This window comes from Lepeophtheirus salmonis, chromosome 10 (assembly GCF_016086655.4).
Source record: "Lepeophtheirus salmonis chromosome 10, UVic_Lsal_1.4, whole genome shotgun sequence".
In the NCBI taxonomy this organism is placed as follows: Eukaryota; Metazoa; Arthropoda; class Copepoda; order Siphonostomatoida; family Caligidae; genus Lepeophtheirus; species Lepeophtheirus salmonis.
In genome coordinates, this window is record NC_052140.2 from 2,648,241 (window position 1) to 2,668,896 (window position 20,656).

The following is a 20,656-nucleotide window of genomic DNA, read 5'->3' on the forward strand; positions in this document are numbered from 1 at the left end:
AGGTAGGGCTTCTATTGGTCGATGGTGAGGGAGCTGTCGGGAGATTTGCTGCTGTCTCCTCTCCTGCAAGACTCGAGGAAGGAAAAGCTGGCCTTAACTCCTCTTTCTGGCAGAATGGCTGCTCGCGCTCTGGAAGAGTTGTATCTGACGCAGAAAGAAGAAAAAGGAAAAAAGTTCTCCCTCTTTATTTCCTTCGTTCGTTCCTTCGCTCAAGGTTCGTCCCCTTCTCCTTCAAGTGACTAGAAGCAGAATCATTTCTTTAGTTTTTAATGGTGTTCTTTACGAACGAACCAAAGTAGACGAAGAACAAGAAACAGAGAGTAGAATCCAAGAGACGAGAAGGAGCTCCTCTTTAAACTTTAGAGAGAAGGAGTGTTTTGACTTTGTGTTTCCTCTGTCAAGGCGACTATTATCCCTACACCTTCCCGTAAAGGACCACCATCATCATCACATAAGGACTACAACAGAGAAGGCGAGAGAAATACGGAAACATTCAACTATATATATTAGTAGAATCCTCTCCAACAACGGACATTTCTATACGATTGACTATTTAGAAAGGTGAGTCCAGACTTTGTAGTATCTTCTTCTTCTTCTTCCTTGCCAGTCGTTCGTCGTATTTATCACATCATGTAATTGCAAAAGCAATGCTAGTCTTTCAAAACGCTTTCTTCAGTTAGTGTGTGTGTGTCTGTGTGTCTATTCGACTCTTGTGTAATTAATCAGTTGATCTACATACGCAAACAAATACCCTTTAAAAACCACCACAAAAGTTGTTAGCCCCTAAAACATAATTGACTATTCCTCTTGTGAATCCTTCTTGATTGTTTGAATGAATCAAGTCTTGATTGATTGAATGTTTCAACACTTTAAAAGGAAGAAGAATACGGAGCCTCGGGAGGAGGAGGAGGATGAGGCTCCAGGGAATCCGTATTCTCAATTGTTCGATCATCATCAACAACACCAACAGGAACAAATCGATAAGGTTGTACACTTATTTTATCAGAGGTATTAACACGGTGTTGGCTTGGAAAGGTATTTATGGTGAATCGATGCACGTTTCTAACTTCTCACTCTATGGGGATTGTAACTAACTCGGATCCTTTTATTACGTTTGTTCACATTATTTAGCAATTTTTATATGTACTTTTTGGGAAAGTATGCATTATTAGGCGGATTAAAAGCCAAGATGCGCTCTAGGCAGTGCATCAAATTGCAGTGTAAGGGACTCAAATTAAAGTATAGACTCTTGTGTCTATTATATATTGGGATCATTTTGTGAAATTTGAATGCGCTGTGCGTAATTTTGTTAATTAGTATTCCTAATCAATTTGTGTTTTCTTATATAGTAAAAAAATAATAATCAGATTGATAATTTGTAAAACCCCATTTTTTCTCATTTGTTTGTTCCTTTATAAATCATAATATATGAAAACTCCATTTATTTTCCGCCACAAAGATGAGATTATTTTTCATTACAAATCCCTTACAAATTATCGTTTCTTTGTTATTTAAAAGATAATACAAATTGAACTAGATGATTTAAAACTGCATTCATTGGAGGCTTTCATATTTAATTTTACGTCGTTAAAGTGCAATTTTATCGGCATTGATACTGTCATACGGAGTTGAAACACGGTTCAAGAGGGATTTTTATGTTTTTAGACTGATCTAAACGGATATTTTTTTTGGCTCAGAGCCTCTATTTGAAAACAAAAATATATTAAACTATTTTTTTTAATTGAAAAGAAAAAAAAGTCCTTTTATTAATTATCAAATTTCTTTTCTAAAAAAAACCGTCATTTAAAATAAAAAATACGATTTTTTTACCGAGTTTTACAACGAGACTGATAATATTTTTCCCTAAAAAAAAATCATTGGTATGTGACCCATCACGAGCAAATTTTACTCCAAGACCGAACTGAACTTTTAGTTTTTATCCCTACATAAATTAAAATCCTCTCAGCCCGGTCTAGAATTATTTAGAGACGGCAATCCAAACCTACATAACTTGTTCTCCAATGATTTTTCCGCCGCACAAATATTTAATAAATACGGTACGTCAATATAAAAGCCTTTCTGAACAAAAGTCAATAAAAGAAGAAAATGCCACAAGCACATTACTTTATAGAGTCATTTGAGTCAATTTTAGGCTTATTATTCAAATTTCGGGGATGATTCATAATACTAAAGAATTGAGGCTATAGTTTATAGCCTTTATTTGATTTAAAAAACGTATATCGGCCCCGATACGGACTTTTTAAATGCATCAAATCATTATAGTTATTAATTTTTATTGGGACAATCCATTTTGGGATGACCTTTAGGTGCAATTTGCAGCCTACCCCTGGGGTTATTACGAACAGTTGGTAATAGAAATTGACGATATTTAATTTTATGATATTTTAGCTTGCTTTCCTCTTGAGGGCCCCAAATATAAATGCAGATTTGTACAATTAATTCACATGAACTTACTGCTCAATTTGATCCTCTATAATTTATGGGTTTATTTGTTGATTTTATTTTGATGGTTTCTTTAAGGGAGGAGAATGGGGTGTGTGAGTGTGATTTGTTCTTTGATGGTTTGAAGGGAGGGTAAAAGAAGAAATAATAATATGGGATGGCACATTCCTTTAGCCCCTTAGAGCCCCATCTATCCATCACCATTAATATTTTTTTTTATCATCCCTGTCATCCGTGTTGAATCTGATGATGATTTTCAAATAATAAACAAACAATAAATTATCAATTACTCACTCTTCTCTTTGGGGCTAGCATGTCCCAACCTTTTGCCAGGATATTTCGATGGTTTTATATTAAAGCTATTTAAATTGACTGATTTCCTTAAAAGAATACATTTTTTAATGACCTTGATAGCCTTGCAGAGCTCACGAGAATGCATTCCCGGTTGACAAAGACGTCTCTGGTGGTTAGTTGGGGACTGTAAGAAATTTTGCTTTGACTAGACAATTTAATGCATGTATTTTTTGGAAAAAAATATATTTGAAATATAATTTTTGAAAGGATTTCACTTTTTGTAAACAGCTGATTATTTTTGAAATTTGTAAATTTAATATTTGAGGATAATTTTTTTGTGAAGAGTTGTGGATTTTTGAAATTTTTTCGAAAAATTTGATATGAGAAATTTTTTTTTACAAAATTTTTTCCAAAAATTTTAATGTTACACGTCAATCCACAATATATTGATTGCTCTTATTTAGTATCTCATATATTTTTTAAATTTTATACTTCTGAGGACCTTGAAAATTTCCCCATGTATAGCGCCCACCTTACCCCTTTTTATATTTTCGAAAAGGAAAGATCAAAGATCATCATATTTGGACATTCAACACAAAATTCGTATTCTTTGACAAATATTTGTCAAAGAATTACTTTTATAAAACTGTTATGTGTCCTGCAAATTCCACTTTAAGTACCTCAAATTGATCATCAGAATAAAAGAAGGATATATATTGATATATTTTATTTAAAAGACCATATATAAGTCTCATGAATCAGATAAAGTTTTTAAACCATAGCTAAAGCTTTTGGGTATCATGGCATCTCCCGAAAAAATTGAATAGTAAGCCTATAATTGACTCATAAAATATTGGGCTCTATGTACCAAATGTGGATTGATTCTTTTTCAGGATTGTTTTTGTATTCACAAAATGATGATGAATTTCCCCTAATAAACAAATTATAAACAATTACTCACTCCGGGGTTTGTTCCTCCCATCATACATAACTAGATAGGTGTTGAAGATATCACAAATCTCCTTTAACAACTACCTTAACTAGGGTCGGGGCCAATAAACGTATTATTCTTATTTAAGTGTTTGTCTAAGGGTATCATAAAAATTAAATAAATAGTATTATTAACAATAAATATATTAATGTGTTATGATATATTTATTAGTAATTGACCAGAAATTTAACGCCTACTTGACAGCCGCTAAAATAACAATAAAGAGCGGGGGGTTCACAGTTCTACATGGTGTGTACAACGCCGTAAATATTATACACCCACAATATGCACCACCTAATATTGTTGAGTATCTGTCCAAGATCCATTTTTTCCACGGACTGATGATTTTTTTCTTTAACAATTATGACCGATATTTCAATTGGAGACCGCTGCAATCTCAGACCATGGACTGAATTTTAATCCTTTTCAATTCATGGACGGATTTTGCCTGGGTCTACCTCTTGAAGCTCCGTGAACTGCTTTTGAAAGTGGAGGGGTCCTATAAATGAAATATTAAAAAAGATTCTTTTTTTTAAAACTACAATATGATATTTTACAATTCCTAACTTGTAAGCCCCTACTCTATGGACCAATTTTACTCCCATCTCCGTTATACAAGTGCTACACATATTAAACACTTCATATGACGTCATATTATTACGATATTTCTCCTTTTGAAAACTCAGTTGTCGACTTTTATAGGGCTCTGCTCCTTTTAAAGCTCTTTAAGCAATCTTTCTGATGTTTTTGCAGTCTGGAAACCATTATTTTATCTTGAAAACTTATTGATAGTTCAAGATTTGAACGAATTTCCCCTCATTTCATTTATGCGACTTGTATGTACACACTTTATATGAGGTCACAATTTGGAAAGTGACGTGACGTCATCAACAATGCATCTACACATTAATTCGGTTTTTCTTAGTTTGGCGAATCTAGATCTAATTTATAACAGTCTTGAACCGACCCCCCCACACTAGTAAATATGGATTCGTTTGTCTGATTTGAGAAATAATATTCAATGTTATGACTAGCAATCATGATTATTGATAAGGTTTGTTCGCATCAGTGAATGAATGAACTTAGAAGACGGCGAACGAACCCTTCTTCACGCTCTTTTATTTTCAAATGAATAGCTCCCCCCTCCCTTGGGAATCATTAGATGGATGAATAATAATTGACTTTGAACAATTCATCTTTGAGAATGGGATTTCTTTTGGGTACATTTTGTGTCATTTTGGAAATATTAAATTCCATACTCCATAGTTTTGAAGAGGGAAAATATTTCGAAAATGTAATCTAATCTGTATATTATTATTTTAAATTTCCGTCATTCTATGAATGAATCCTTGGATCCTCTATGAGAGTCCCTAACACATATGTGTCCCGTCAACACAAAATAAAGTTAGAATGATTTTGCACATAATTGAGAGTGGATTACATATTTTTCCACGAATTATAGTCAATTTCCATCTACAAACTATTCTTATTAAACGTTTGGTGCAAATTGTACTTAAAGTAGTAGTCAAAATTGATGGCCCCAAGAAAATAATAAGCAATTGATTTAGGGGGCATATTGGGGCTAATATAAGTCTTTTAAATCAAATAAAAGTTGTTAGCTAAAATCCATGGGTATCTTAACTCATCCCAGAACTTTGAACCATAAGCCTATAATTGACTCTAGTTGTGAAGTAAAGGTCTCATTTTCTTGATTTGTGTTCAAGATTGTTTTTATGTTGAGAGACTACAAATGGTTTTAAATTAATACACTTTTTACCGTCTACCTATAGTTTTGAGAGTACCTAGTTTTTATCTTCTTCTTCTTTAAAAATAAAGTATATATAAAATAAGGGATTTTTTGTATCGAATTTCTCAAAAAAATATATATAGGTATATATTTATTAAAAAGATGGAAAAATAAATGTGCCCAACGTGTTTTCATACAACAGACGCATACATTTACAGCTTAAGCTTCTTTACGGACTTTTGTTGTTGTTGTTGTTGGCTACACAGCCACATACATACATCAAGCCAGGTGTGTTTTTGTGCAATACATATTTAAAACGTTATCATCGTTTCATTTATATATGTACATATTAAGACGGGAAATAACCGTTAATTTGGATTCAATATTCATTTCTTTTTGACAACAAAATTACTTTGCTAATATTTTGATACATACATAATATATATGTAATATACCAAAGGAAAGATGCCTAACAAAGAGGTTAGTTACTTACTTCATAAGTTGCAACGTAATTCAAGGAGTCTTGTGAGTTTAGATTTAATATCTTTACTGCATCAAAGTGAATAATTGGCAATAAATCCTCATGAAACTCAATCAAATGCATTTAATAATAAAGCCAGACTTAAAATCTACATTCAATAACTAGTATATACCATTGATAAGCAGTATATATCGAATATAATCCAAGAAATAGGTATATACTGCAAATCCTTTGAAACCGGCTAAATTTGTACAATGATTTTTGTAAAAATTATTGCCGAGAAAAGTGGGGTAATTAGATTGAAATATCTTATTTAATATGGAAATAAGGTTAATTAACAATGTAGGATCTGGCATATAACTTAATAAAACTAGGCAATAGGAGAATATATTTTTGATAGATAGGACTTAAGGTTTTGAAGCCCTTTCATTTGTAGTCCCATTTTGATATTAATGAAAAAAAAAAGGTTTTTATTCTGATAAAACTTGGTTGTTTATATATTTCAATCAAAATGGCCGACATCAAGAAATGCTGACGTCACATGAAACCCCCTCTAAATGTACTTACTTTTCCCCATCATATTTGAAATACATTCTTTCAAGGAAGAAAACATAATACTTAGTACGTACAAATGTTGATGACGTGAATTCAGTTTCGTCACTTGGTGTATAGCTTTGCTCCGAGCCCCCAGCAATTAAGACCGTGTTTATACTCACAATAAAAGAATGAGAAATTGATGGAGTTTATGCATTTGAAAGAGCCCTATCGGAGCAGCCAATGCAAGGCTCTTGTATACAAATAAAATTGATTAAATATAGCTACGACTACAGAGTATCTTAGATCATCCCAGAATTTTGAATAATAGGCCTATAGAGTACTTAAATATGTCTATGAAATATTGATCTGAGTTTACTTCTTAATGAAGTAATTAAATAAATTGGAAATTTTCTCCTTTTCGGTATTTTCGTTCAAGACTGTTTTTATGATAATGCAGAGTATATAGCCTACCTTCTTAAAAAGCAGCGCCCTTTGATAATATATTTATGAATTATTTGAATAATTCATTGTGGTTTACCCCCCCTCTTATAATGTGTACTAACCAACCAACCAACCAACCTTCCTTGATGTAGTTTATTTCTCTCTTCTGAGTAGTTTTTATTTTTCTATCAAGTTGTCTTAAAAGTTGTGTTTGTATGTACGTGTACAATAATATTCATTCCTTTCTCTCTCTCTCTCTCTTCCTTTATACATATATATATATATATCTTTAATCCCTAAAAAGAAGTTTCTTTCTTTTTTCCTACTTCTCCCGTCTTCATCTTGTTGCTGGAAAATTGAAAATATATGTACATTGTACATATATACAACTGAAAATGGGCTTACGCTTGGATAGACCCTAAGAAAAAAACACATATATACATAGACTCCTCACATAGTTGAGGGTAACACATAAAAATAATAATAAAAGATAAGCCCCCCTCATTTTCAATGTATATGTTACGTATTTTCCCTGCCCAATTTTGACACTACCTAATAAAAAATCAGAGAGATTTGAAAGAGAGAACCAACCCACAGGAAAATCAGGAAATGAATATCATCATTGAACAAGGATCCTTCCTTCCTTTAATGCTGATTCCATTCATGCTGGACAATCCGAGACACAAATAAGTTCGTAATCGATCTTATTTGAAATTTGCACACGACGGGTTCTATACATGTATTCTCCATGATATCAAAATTCTAAGCATCCACCTATTGCATTCATTGTACAACAGACACCTATAGATTAATAGAAATACAAGGTTATGCCAGAACGTCTCTCCAACTGATGTTTGACCTCCATCACGCTTTTTAATAGTGACGTCATAGAGTACTACTCTTAGCAAGAGTAGGTATTTGTCACCTTTCTTAGACTGTTACTGTTAGAGCGACTATGACGTCAAAATCTGTCTGTCTACCCCAGCAGTAGTTACGGTACATCATATTGAAGCAAGTCCGATTATATGGCCTGGTATTTCTATTATCATTTCTTGTAACTCATCAATCCTACGGATAGGGTAGAAAATCAACACATTTTGGATACAGACACACAAAAAAAGGGTTCAGGATTTGAAAGTCATTAAATTTGTGTCGCCAACCTGATATATCGGTCCAGACCGGATTAAGTAAAAATTACTTTTGAGTGAACTGGGGCCAAATTCCTTCTGGAACCGAAACTTTAGAGTTCTGAACGAATATGAACTGCAGTTAATGACGTCAATTATGGTTTTATCAGAGTAAATACTGCAACTTTATTAGAGCAAGGCTAGGCAACAAGAAAATCGTAAGGGAAACACAAGGCATTTATTAAGTTACTCTATATCTCTTTTATTTTCTGGTGACGTCGTTGGGAATCTTTGTTTGTCTAAACTGTAAATCATGGCTACCTGACTTTGTTATAATAACATTGTTTATATGACTTGATAGGATCGGTTGTACAGTAGCTCATTTTGCAATGTGAAATTGATATTAGGCACTTAAAATATGATTCACAATTTTGAGACTGGTTAAATAATGGTCAACCGTCAGCATTTTTTAGCAAATATATGCTTCAAAGAGTCTTAATTTCCTCTTGTTTCGTCACATCTTTGCTCTATTTAGTTTTTTTTATTTCGTCAATAAAAGAAAATATGAATAAACATTGGAAAAATATGTGTCGTTACTTATTTTTAATCGTGATGCAAAAAAAAACCCCAAAAACATCTTTTGGTTAGTTATAGTTGACGAATTAACGGGGGAAAGGAATCAAATCTCACCATTTAGTATTTATTTATGATCATATGTCTCTAAATACCAATCACTTAATGAAGCATGGCATCTATTTGAACCATTGAAGAAAATAACTTCATTTACTCAATGTACGTCTATTCATTTCTATGTCTTTTGTATGCTTCCATATTGAATAATAGGCAGTCAGTCAGTCCACCATTATTTGTATATTCATGTATATACAAATTGAGTGATGGGAAATTAATTGGTTTTTTTTTTCTTCTTGCCTTTTTCTTTTCTTTTGGGGTTCATGTACAAAATAAAGGCATTCCAACACCACCACCACCAGCATGTCAAAGCAAATTCCTTTATTTTTGGCTTGTTTACTTTTTGGGGTATAATTTTCCCAAGACGTTTCTTTGGCTATGAATGAGTCAAAATAGATTTGGAGCTATTTTTGTGTGTGTGAGTGATTTTATGTTTATTTCTTTTCATCTTCTGTGAGGGTTGACTAAGAACCATAAAATGGTTTGTGATGGTCTTTCTCTTTCATTGTTATTATTATTGTTGTAAATTAAGATGGTCGCATAGTCAGTTAGTCCCCCCTTTCTCCTCCATCGCGTTCCTCTTATCTCTTCATACCAGTATCAATTATTTATATGTGTATGGTATATAGCAACCAAAAATAGTAATAGAAAGGGGGAATTAGAGTAGACCATTTTCATCATCATCATCACTATAATAATAACTGAAAGGCAAATTCTCTCTCTCTCTCTCCCAAAAAAAAATACATATAAAATAAAAAACCCACGACTTTCCTTCCTGGAATATAATATTATTTTATATACTCAAGTTTAATTGAATCAAAACATTTTTTTTTCTTTTTCTGTTTTTTTAATTAAAAACTTTTAGAGTTCCATTTCCATCCTTATATATTTTAGCAACAGTGTTTTTTTTAAAAAAAGAAGTATAGATGTGCTACTTCAGCATAAAAATAAACTGTGGGTTGGAAAAAGGATTTGACAAAGGAGAGAACATTTATTATTCAAAACATCTTTTATTACACATGATTTTTGTAATAATAATGCTGATTTATCACCAAAATACAAACTTAACCAAAATGAAGAAACATTCTTTTTTTACACCTTAATATTTTACAGTCATATTTCGATCAGTTATAGGCTCTCTATTCCAATTTATGGAATGTTTTGATATACTTAAGGATGTGTACTGTAGTTTAGATCGTTCATTTGATTTATAGGTCTTAAATTGTCTCCTATATGAACTTGATAGAATTTGAGGATAATTGTTCACACAAGAATATAAAAAATTGTAATTCCGATCCTATTTTGTAGGAAAAAATCAGTCTAGCTTGCTTTTGTATTGACGGCCACAATTACTGGCTCATTCTTTATTACAAATTCACTGTCTAAAGTCATAATTCAACTATTATTTTCAATAGAAAAATAGCCATATTTTAACTGTTGTTTTTGTTTTTTTGCAAAAAGTTCATATTACATTTCATTGTATAACCAGTCATTTCCTTTCATTTGTTCAAAAAATTTCAACTTCGATTAAATATGTTCCTTAGATCATGGATCCCCAAACCCCGGAGTCGTTGAGAAGGCTTGAATTTTCATTTATTTATTGATTATCAGTCGAAAGATATTTTATTCTTAAATTGGATTTCTGGTACAAATAACCAAAAGAGAAGCAAATGCAGCCGTTTCTATATATTTCATAAAATAAGATCCGTATTTCTGACGGTGTTTGAAACGGGGAGGAAATATACAAAATAAATGTTGGGGCTCCTAGGGGCAACAACCCTACATTCAGAGTTGTTTAATCACAATTATTTACACATTCATGTTTGCAAACTTTCGACTTAGAATCAAAAATTGTTTCAAAAACACATATATTATTATAATGATCAAATTCCTTTTTTTTCTAAATTTTTAACAAAATAAATTTTACATCATGACGCTAAATAAATCATTGGTTATAAAAATCTCCATTTATTACTACAGATATGCTTCTTAGATCAGGTGTATGTACTGGTATCACATATAAGAATATTGTTATATTAGTAAAAAAAAAAAAAAAAGTTAAATTATGGCCTATGACATTCCATGCTATCATTTTCATTAAGCATAATATGATAATGTCTCTTTCGTGTGTAGTTTTTATTTGATTTGATCTCATTCATATTATTATTGGAAAAGAGGGGAGGGGGGTTTTCTTTTTTTTTTCTCCTTTTCGTAACAATGTTACAAATGGTTCCAATGATGTCTTTCTTAAAAATATATAAGATAATAAAAGAATGTTCTTCTTTTCTTTCTTTTTTTCTCCCTTGTCTCTCTAAGAAAGTAGTAAATTATGACATTTTTCATAATGGCTACAACTCCCAAGAAAGAATTTCCATAAACCTATCCATTCGTGCACCTGTACAATGAAGATACTTACACATACAAATATTTTTTTATGAGGCATTGGGTGTGGAATTCCATTGCCGAGAAAAAGAAAAATTGATGGTTTTATTTATTTATCTTTTTACTCAGCCTTTAACCACTGCCAACACCTGTAATACAATTGATCATTGTAAGTATGGCTGTAAATATTAACCATTTTTTAGCGTGCAAGTTTGTGTTGTTTCGTGGGCATTTGGTTTGATTCCTTTTACTTGATGGAAAAGGCTTAATCTTGAGAGACAAATTTATTTTTGTACAACAAATTTGAGTTATCGAGGAGAAAGGATTCATCAAATGGATCCTGATTTACTCCTGTTAACAATATGACCGTGAAGATAAGGTGAACAATTTTTATGGAAAAAAAACAACATGATAAGGCTTTTATCTTGGATTTTTTACCTAATGTAATGACCAGAGAGACAGACTTTGTGTCGCACTCTGGTTAAGAAGTACATCAATCATAATAAATGTTAGAAAATCTAACTCTGAGTTCTCCATAGCTACAAAAATAAAGCAACATTTTTCTTTCTATCCCCACCTTTTTTCTGATTGCATCATATCCAAGCAAATATCGAAATTTCGAAGAATGTTCTCCAATACCGGTACGATGCGGATATTGAATATTTTGCCCAGTATATCAGCAGCCCACATCTCTTGCCTACTTATACAGTGTTTTTATCCTTTATAAACCTGCTATCATTATTCTTGAGGTGAGAACATGTACCACGTCGGACTCAAAAATTATATAAATTACCTGAATAACTTCTTTTTTTTTTTTAAACACCAAAACTACGCAGATTTACGTAAAATCAGAACTCAAATCCATCTTTACATTAAAAAAAAAAACAACCAAGAATTTAGTCCTGTTAGTCAATTTGCTGATCTTTGGCACGGGTCTATTTGATAAGGGGGAAGTAATGAATTGGACCGAAAATCTACAGTGTATAGTTCTGAAACGTAGAACCAAAACCTTATACAAACCACCCAGACAGCTCAATCTAAAATAAAGAAAAGGAAATCCACGATTTGTGTGTTGGAGATGGAATTCTACATTGCCTTTTTTCTCATTAAATAGCCACTACCAATAGCACAACCACCTGTAACCAAATGGATCATTATGAGACACACAAATATCCTAGTCATACCTTTATTTTTTTACAGAGTTGACAAGTTTTTTCAACTTTTTTTTGTGTTGTAGTGTTGTAGTATGACTATAGATCTATGCAGCTTGAGAAAGGCATTTCTTTCCTTTCTCTATGTGACATGAAACGACAGATTAGTAGTATTATAACTATTATTATTTTGAGGAAATATGTTTCCATGGCTGTAGATGCTTACCTACCTAATGTATGATGAGTGACTAAGGGAGACCCACCTGCAATCCTCGGTGTGATGGTGGTGGGACTAGTAGTCAGATGTAAATCCTTCCTATTCACTTTGGTCGCCTTCAAATATGTACATACAAATATATAAATCGTTGTACTTTTCTGCTTGAATGTACATTATATGTATTTTTGGATAATGGTTTTTATTTTTAGGATCCAGCTTCTTGGTGCAATTTGACATGTTTTATGTCTGTATGTGTGTACATATATCTTTTTACTTGTATTCTTCGTTTTTTGAGAGGGAATAAACGATGAGAGAGCCACTACGGAAATCCTTATCACATTATTTATATAATGTGATCCCTAGATGTCAAACTCATAATATTGCTCTATATAAGTAAAGAAAGAAAAATCCATTCAAACTCAATTTCTTTCATTTATAGCTAGAGTTGTTGTATAAGATATAGTCTTAGGCCGTGCGATATTTTAATCTGAAGGAGTTTTTCAAAAACTGTTATGATAACTCTCTCATTCTTGCATTAAAGATCGATCAATAAGCTAGGATAATGGATTAAGTCTTTAAATTCGTTCAAAATTTAATGTGGCCAAACTAAACCTTTAGACGATTATATTTGAAAGTTAAATTCAAAATCATCTAGCTTTTTTCTAAACATTTAGATAAGAAGAATCTCCTTAAAAATAGCTCAAAGCCTCAGCCATCATACCCTTTTATCGACTAATAATATTTTACAAATATAATGCTGCATAATGTCCCCATAAAAGTGAGATAGTTAGAAAAAGAAAAATCCCTTTTTCTCATTTTATTCTGCTTTTATGATCACACGACGCATATTCATCTTCAATTCATGAAGGAAAAAACTATCCACCACGGAAATGTGTCAAACCCCCTGTCAAACCAATAATGTTGCTTTTTAAAAGTAAAATAAAAAAATCAATTCTAACTCAATAATTTCCATTCATACATACATATAAATGTTCAATCCAATTCTTTTGTATTGGTATAGGGACACAGATATGAGAAGGAATCTTCCTTCCTTCTAAAAATAGGTAATTTGTCTTCATGCGTAGGGGCAACTTAATTGAAACTCACCCTACTTTTTTTTGTTTCTTTTGTTCCGGAAGGCGGAGGAGGAGATATCTTGGCACGCTTTTATCCAAGTAGTCAACTGATGAAATGATAAGAGATTAGTATTATTAAATATAACAAAACATGGATGAGTTTTGATAGCCATGGGTTTTGTTTCTTTCAACTGTTGATTGATAAGTGGGGGTTAGTATTAAACAACATCAAGGGAGGGAGCAGAAGGGCTTGCAACCCTCTATCTACTTAGATATATTTATGTATATTCTAACTTAGTATGTCTTATTGAGGAATAGAGATCTTTGGATAGTGTCGTTACACGTTAGGGATGATTTTGATGTGGAAATCTTGGGATTTTATAGATGCAACAATAATTGATTACTTTTGTTTGATTAGATATTAATTATCAATTATAAGCCCTTGAATCTTTTCATTGAGTCCTAATATTTGTTTTGGGATATTTTCAAGTCCATAGTGTTAAAGCTGTTGTTGAATTGAGTATAAAATAGCTTTGAGTAGCGAGTCTGTAATTGTGCGATCAAGTCGAGTAACAAGGCTTCAAAATATGGACTCATTTCACCCATGATCTGAAGCTACTCAACCCATAAAAAAGGTCTCCTTCTCAAATTTGAAGTATCTCTCCTTGGTTATAGGTACAACAAACCTGAGAGTCCCCAGTTGCGTATTACTGTTACGATTACCCACTACTACGAGAAAGGAATAATCACTTGACATTTCATTCCTTCCTTAAGCAGGAAATGGATACACGTTGTTTCCTGAGCCCCCCTCGTGTAACTCAAGACGACATCGACGATATGAGAATTGAAAAATGACACAGAAGTCCTATTTTCATTTATTATCAAATGTTTTTTATAAGTGTCACATTATAGGACTATTTATCATTTACATAAATAGCCAATCAAGTGTCTATTTATAAACACATCAACAGTTGAATGAATATATCAAACATCATCTTCACAATGGGATCGGAGGAGCAGCAAAATAACATGTCATCATCCCCCCACCCCCCAAAGCTTAGAAAAAGAAGAAATAATCATTCAATACACATTTACAGAGTGGCTCATGGTTGTTTAAACTATTGAAACTCAGAAACGGTACGGCTGACAAACTAACAGCGTTAGGAAAACTTTTCTTTCGCCTTTTGACATAGGGTTTTTATTTTATTTTAGAAAAGTTATATTTACGAAAATATCCTCTTCTACAAACTGTAAAATTTCAAAAAAAAAAAAAAAAAAATCTTCCAAATTTTGACAACATACTTTCATTTTTTGACTGTCTTTTAGTCAAATTTTAGAACAAAATCAAGTGTGTTTAATACCCTTCCATATCTTTAGCAAGGTATTTATAAAAAAAACTAATCTGCTTACAAATTAATTTCAACTAAAAAAACCCCCTAAGAATTGGATGTCTCGAAAAACATCCTTGAATTTTCCTCACTACTGGAGCAAAAAATTATTTCTCATATGATTTAAATGTTGTGGACTTTACTATGCAAGCCATTCTAGAGAAATATGTTGAAGAGACCTACAACAGCAGAGCAAGTCTTGATGCATTACATTCTTTGTGCAATCCCAATCGTTTCTGAGTTTTAATTCTTTTTAATCGTCCAAACTAGTATTGTTCCATATACCGGTTCCCCCGTGCACTATTGGGATGCTGACGCACTACTATACTAAATCGGTAACGGAACCCATACGTCTTAAAAATATACGGATAATCTAATAACTCAGTCAAAATTGGCCGGATGCACTTGTAAATGGATGGCAATATGCTTCATATTTGCACCTAAATATCGATAAATATGTTTGGTAGCGGAACATAACCGAAAATATTGCAACTGGTCCAGAGAAATATGAATCACACTGTATATATATAAATATATATATCGCACAAACCATTGTGTTGTACCCATTATTCTTTCTCAGTGGGCCACACTCATTTTTATTTATTTATTATCAAACTGGTAGCTAGCTAGCTAGCTAGCCAGCCTATTGAGGATGAATAACAATAATACACCTGATTCACTCTCTTTTTTCATCACAATACAGACATTGGGGACACACGTTTTTCCCTCCTACCTATCCACAGATTCACAGGGATTTCTACACACACACCTTTTCTTCTCGTCAAAAATTATTGACAGTTTATTTGCTGTTGATGGGTATTGAATATTCAGTTGAATTTGGTGATTTAAATCATCAACAAATAATAATTAGTTCTATTAATCCTTTATCGTGTTTTCGTCGTATGTTTTCCCGTATTTATTATTTTAAAAAAAGTGTTAAGTTAGTCTGACTATTTGTAATAGAAGAAAAAAGATACTAGTATTTGAACAATATGGAGTTAGATCAAGTAAGTAGTACTACGATTTATAATAGGATTACCTTTAGTAGAGATCTGTAATATCCAAGGAAAGGCATTCCAAGTTGAGGTCTGAGCCGTGACTATGATTTTTCTTGGAGATTTGTTATTGACTACCCTAACTCTTTTATTTAATTATTCTTGAACTTTTTGAATGAGCTTCTTAATTCTTTTTTGATGTGTATATATTTAACGTTCAAACAATCTTGAAAGCAAGGAAATAAATTTAAATTATAGATTTATATTCATATATCATTTGTGGGCCCAATCATCTTTTTAAATGGGTACATCCCCTTAAAATGGCCCCTTGTATTAATTAGTAGTGTGGTCACAATACCAATACTTTTGTAAAATGAGTATTTCGGTACTTTTCGATACTTATTCGACTAAAAGTATAAAACAAAATTCCATCAGATATTCGAGGACTTTATTTATAAAAGAAAAATTTTATTAAGATTTTTTTCCCCCAAAAAAATATATATACAAGACAATATTGTTTGTGTTAGGAGCATAAATTTGAGGGTTTTACAGCATTGATGTTGACATGTGGACTGTCAGACTGTTTCATGACTGACATGACGGACTGAATTAGACCGGTCTTGGAAGGGACTCTTTCAAGTTATGACAATCCTAATACGATAGTACCCTGGTACCTCTTTAGTCCCGGGTTACAGAAGAACACATCTAATTAGTTAGAAAAAGTAGTTGTTGTTGCGTTGCCTCTGAATTAGGTAATTAAGTGAACATAGTTTCATCATCTTGTTGAACTGTAGCAACAAAATAAAAAGATACATACCTATAAGAAAAAGACAAGCAAATATACATACAAAAAAATCATCTCTACTAATCTCCTTCTCTTGTTAGTACATACGTACATATATATTTTATGAACAATTAGTTAGGGATTACCTTCATTTTCCTTTGCTCCTCTTCCTTCTAAATAATACCTTGATAAATAACTATACATATATATAAGCAGGCAGTAGATATCATTAGGAGTCAGGAGAGATGCAAGGAGGGGGGGGGGTGAAAAGTACTCAGAGTAAGTACAGCAACTTCAAGTTGTTTTCCACATCAGGGGCGTTTACTAGCTTTCATCATTAGTCCCAAAAATTATAAGCACCGTAACATAAATGGGTTTATACGGGGTGAGGCCTAACTTTGAGTACCTAAAACAGCAGATAAGATGCTGTTTGCTGTTTTTGCGGCTAGCCAGAAGTGTTTACCCTGAGATTTAAAAAAAAGTGCATCGATCAACAAAGTATTTATTCCACAATCGTGTATAAGGCAGAGTGTCCTTGTTGCGATCCGTCCCGGACGAGACAGTTTATTGATTAAAAACGTCTTAAGCCGGAACAGGTCCTTTGTCTGGAGAGTTAGGAAGGAGCTGATACTGTCTGGAAGGGATTATGAATTAGAAGTAATGCGTGCTGATCACAAGATGAGGTCAAGACTGCTAAGTAATTTTTTTTTTTTGAATTTGTTGGACGCAGTGTTTCAACTCCAAAATCATTGGAGCTTAACCCCATGGAATTCTTTGTATGAGGCGGCACAGTTGAGTGACACACCAGCAGATCCTTCTGCAATAAAAAAAAAACAAAAACAAAGCTGATGTCCAGGATTCTCAAGTCCTTCAATATTTTCATCGACTCTAATTTGAGTATTTTGTTCGTGTCCAATTAGTTTTAAACTCATTTCAATTACATAATTATAATATAAAACCAATTGTTGGGCTTTGCTTCAGTTTCACCTAAATTAGCATCTGAGTGTGAGTGGAGTCTTTGATTGCGAGATTAAATCCATATAAGAATATGGACACAAGTTCAAGTCCCTACCTCTGGTAGTCTGTCAGTCAAGAGATGGATTTCACCATGACATAGTTTGTGGGAGGTTGTGTTTAATTCCATTAAAAGATTTCTATTTTGATCATGTTTGATTTTGTTGCATTGGGGTTTGAGACAACGTGGTGTTTGCAATAGATTAAGTCGATTTTCAAGATGCAAAAAGAGAAAATGTTTGTGCAAAATTAGGCAAATTTTAAAAATAAAAATAGATCAGAATCATCTTTTTTTATTTCAAAACCATAACTACTATAAGCCATTCTCAATTCTCAAAAAGTGGAGTAACCCCCCTAAAGTTATACTAATACACGAATACCCCCCCCCACGTTAACACTAGTAGCAAGTATTATTACAGAATGAACGTCAATCCATGGATTTTGGGGTTTTTCATAATAAAAAGGCCATTCATTCTGTATTGTATATGCATCCATTCAACTATTATGACATTTTTTTGACAGATTGGGTTGATGTTTGATATACAAACCTACAAACAATAAGTCAGTCGTCGTCTATATGCAGTTGCCAACTCCTCGCTACTAGCATACACGAACACCTTAACAAATCAACAACTTTTCTCAACAATAACAATACGATGTAAAAGAAAGAAAGAAAGAGAGAGAGAGAAAAAAAAGAGAAATGATTGACAGATTTATTTTTCATTTATGTATATATAAATATTTTTTTTTTTTTTTCATCAAGATTAAATTCTTTTTTCTTGTTTCGAAAAGCAAAAAAAAAAAAGAAGAAGAATCAAAACCAACACAGACACACCATATAAATATGTTGTGGTTTTGATGATAAGTGGTTGTTGGTCGTTCCTTGGTTGTTGATTATTGCTCTATACAAACGTATTATATATGTTGATATTATTGTAGAGAATTGCTCCAATATCGATTTTTTATTTCAGTTCCGTCTTAAATGATATTAGATAGACGGATTTGTACCGTATTTCGGTAGAGACTACTCCGATCTCTGACCCTACACTAAAATCTAAAATATAATTTACCCAACATATTAAACCTTCTATGTCATCATTGTAGACAATTTGGAACATACAATTGACGTCACCCACAATTTATCTATAGAATTGCAAATGAGACATAACATTACCAAATTACCTGTTACCTCTATGGTCGTATATCTTGATCAAAATATGAAAAAAGTTATTTATTTAGTCAATACATATGAATTAAAATAGAGCAGTTTTCGTTGTTATTGTGTATAAAACAATTTTGATAGACAGTTTTTCAACCTATAAACAATATTCGTAAAGTTATCTTCTGAAGCCACATTAAGGAGCAAAAAATAGAAGAAATTTCGAACATTTCTTTCCTAATAATTTTGAAAATTGATGCACGTTATACGCGGATCGTCAGAGTTACCTTACGTTATTCTCTTTTTTATACCCCTATAGTATGACTTTAGAAAAAAAACTTTACTCATACTTTTTATAGGTTAGTAAAAGTTCTATCAAAATGATTTGAATGCAACATACAGAATAATACTTTATTTGATCCATTTATGAACTTTTTAGTTTTTTGTTTTTTTTTCCAAACTTAGAACGAGATGTGTGACCAAAAGATAACATTAATTTGCATAGGTTAGTTTTTTACCAGACGACAACAACTCATCCGCACTAACCATAATTGAATTGAACAAAATTGAATAATCAACCGTCCTAACATAGAATGTTGTTTCAATTCTCCTTATCGTAACTCCAATCTCTAGTACATATATATTCAAATCAATTATAAATAAATAAATATAATAATAATTTGTCATATGGTATAAGATTCTTTTTTTTTCTTTTTTTTTTTGTCGTGCTTTGAGTGGAGTTGATGAAATGGAGATTAAAAAGAGAGAGAGAAAGAGACTCTTCTCCCCCTCTGGTACAACTATTATAACTCTCACGTTAAGAAGCTTTTTATTTTTGGACAGATGGTTCAGTTTTGTATGCTTCAATGCACCTATTAAAAATATTATTATTATATGTATGTTCTACTAATAACCTTACATATGTGGATCGTTAACATCAAAACAATCTTGAACATAAGCCAAGAAAAAAGGAGAAGATCCAAATATTCTCCTGTCACTACATTTATATTTGAGTCAATGATAGGCTCTTTATTCAAATAACTGGGATGAGTTACGGACCCCAAGTATTGTAGCTATGGCTAATAAGCTTTATTTCATTGAAGAGACTCATAGATTCCCCCATATATATACCCTTTCAAATTCCTCAATTGGCCATTATTTAAGTGTAATTTGCAGCACACCCAAAGGGCAGAATTTGACGAACAAACGTTGCAGGCTACAAATGTATTCCACACTTCATTTTGTGAAAAATAATTTTAGTTTTTTGTTTTTTGTTTACATGTATAGCTTATAGGCTTATCAACTATAGGCATTGTATTCAAATTATATCTATATTTTAAAGCCTCTATTTGATTTAAGCGAGCCTACTCATAATTTTGCTACATTTAACATTGGTCTAGTTTGCTTTTGTGTTGATGGGTCACTTATCATGTATTTGCCGCCTACAAAAATCAATGATTCTTTATCCCTAAATATTTTTACATTTGCAGATATCAAGGATGACTGCATATCCCAGTCCCTTTCACCATCAAAGTCTTGGAAGTCCACATTCATCTCCAATGTCGACGTATTTAAAAAATCCACCCAGTTATCAATTGAATGGTCTAAGTTTACATCCTGGATTTGAATCCTTACATTCACCTGGAGGATTATCCTACGGCGGAGGTATTAGTTATATATATTTTTCTTGTTATTTTATTTTTTGTATTTCATTGATTT

General features: G+C 32.3%; 1 long non-coding RNA gene across 1 annotated transcript; it reads left to right on the forward strand.

Moving 5' to 3' along the window:
* The first annotated feature begins 207 nt into the window (after positions 1-207).
* On the forward strand, positions 208-20,603 carry LOC121125500 (uncharacterized). The gene is made up of 2 exons (XR_011782037.1): positions 208-985; positions 20,428-20,603. It is a non-coding gene; the product is annotated as an uncharacterized lncRNA (long non-coding RNA).
* Positions 20,604-20,656: the final 53 nt, after the last annotated feature.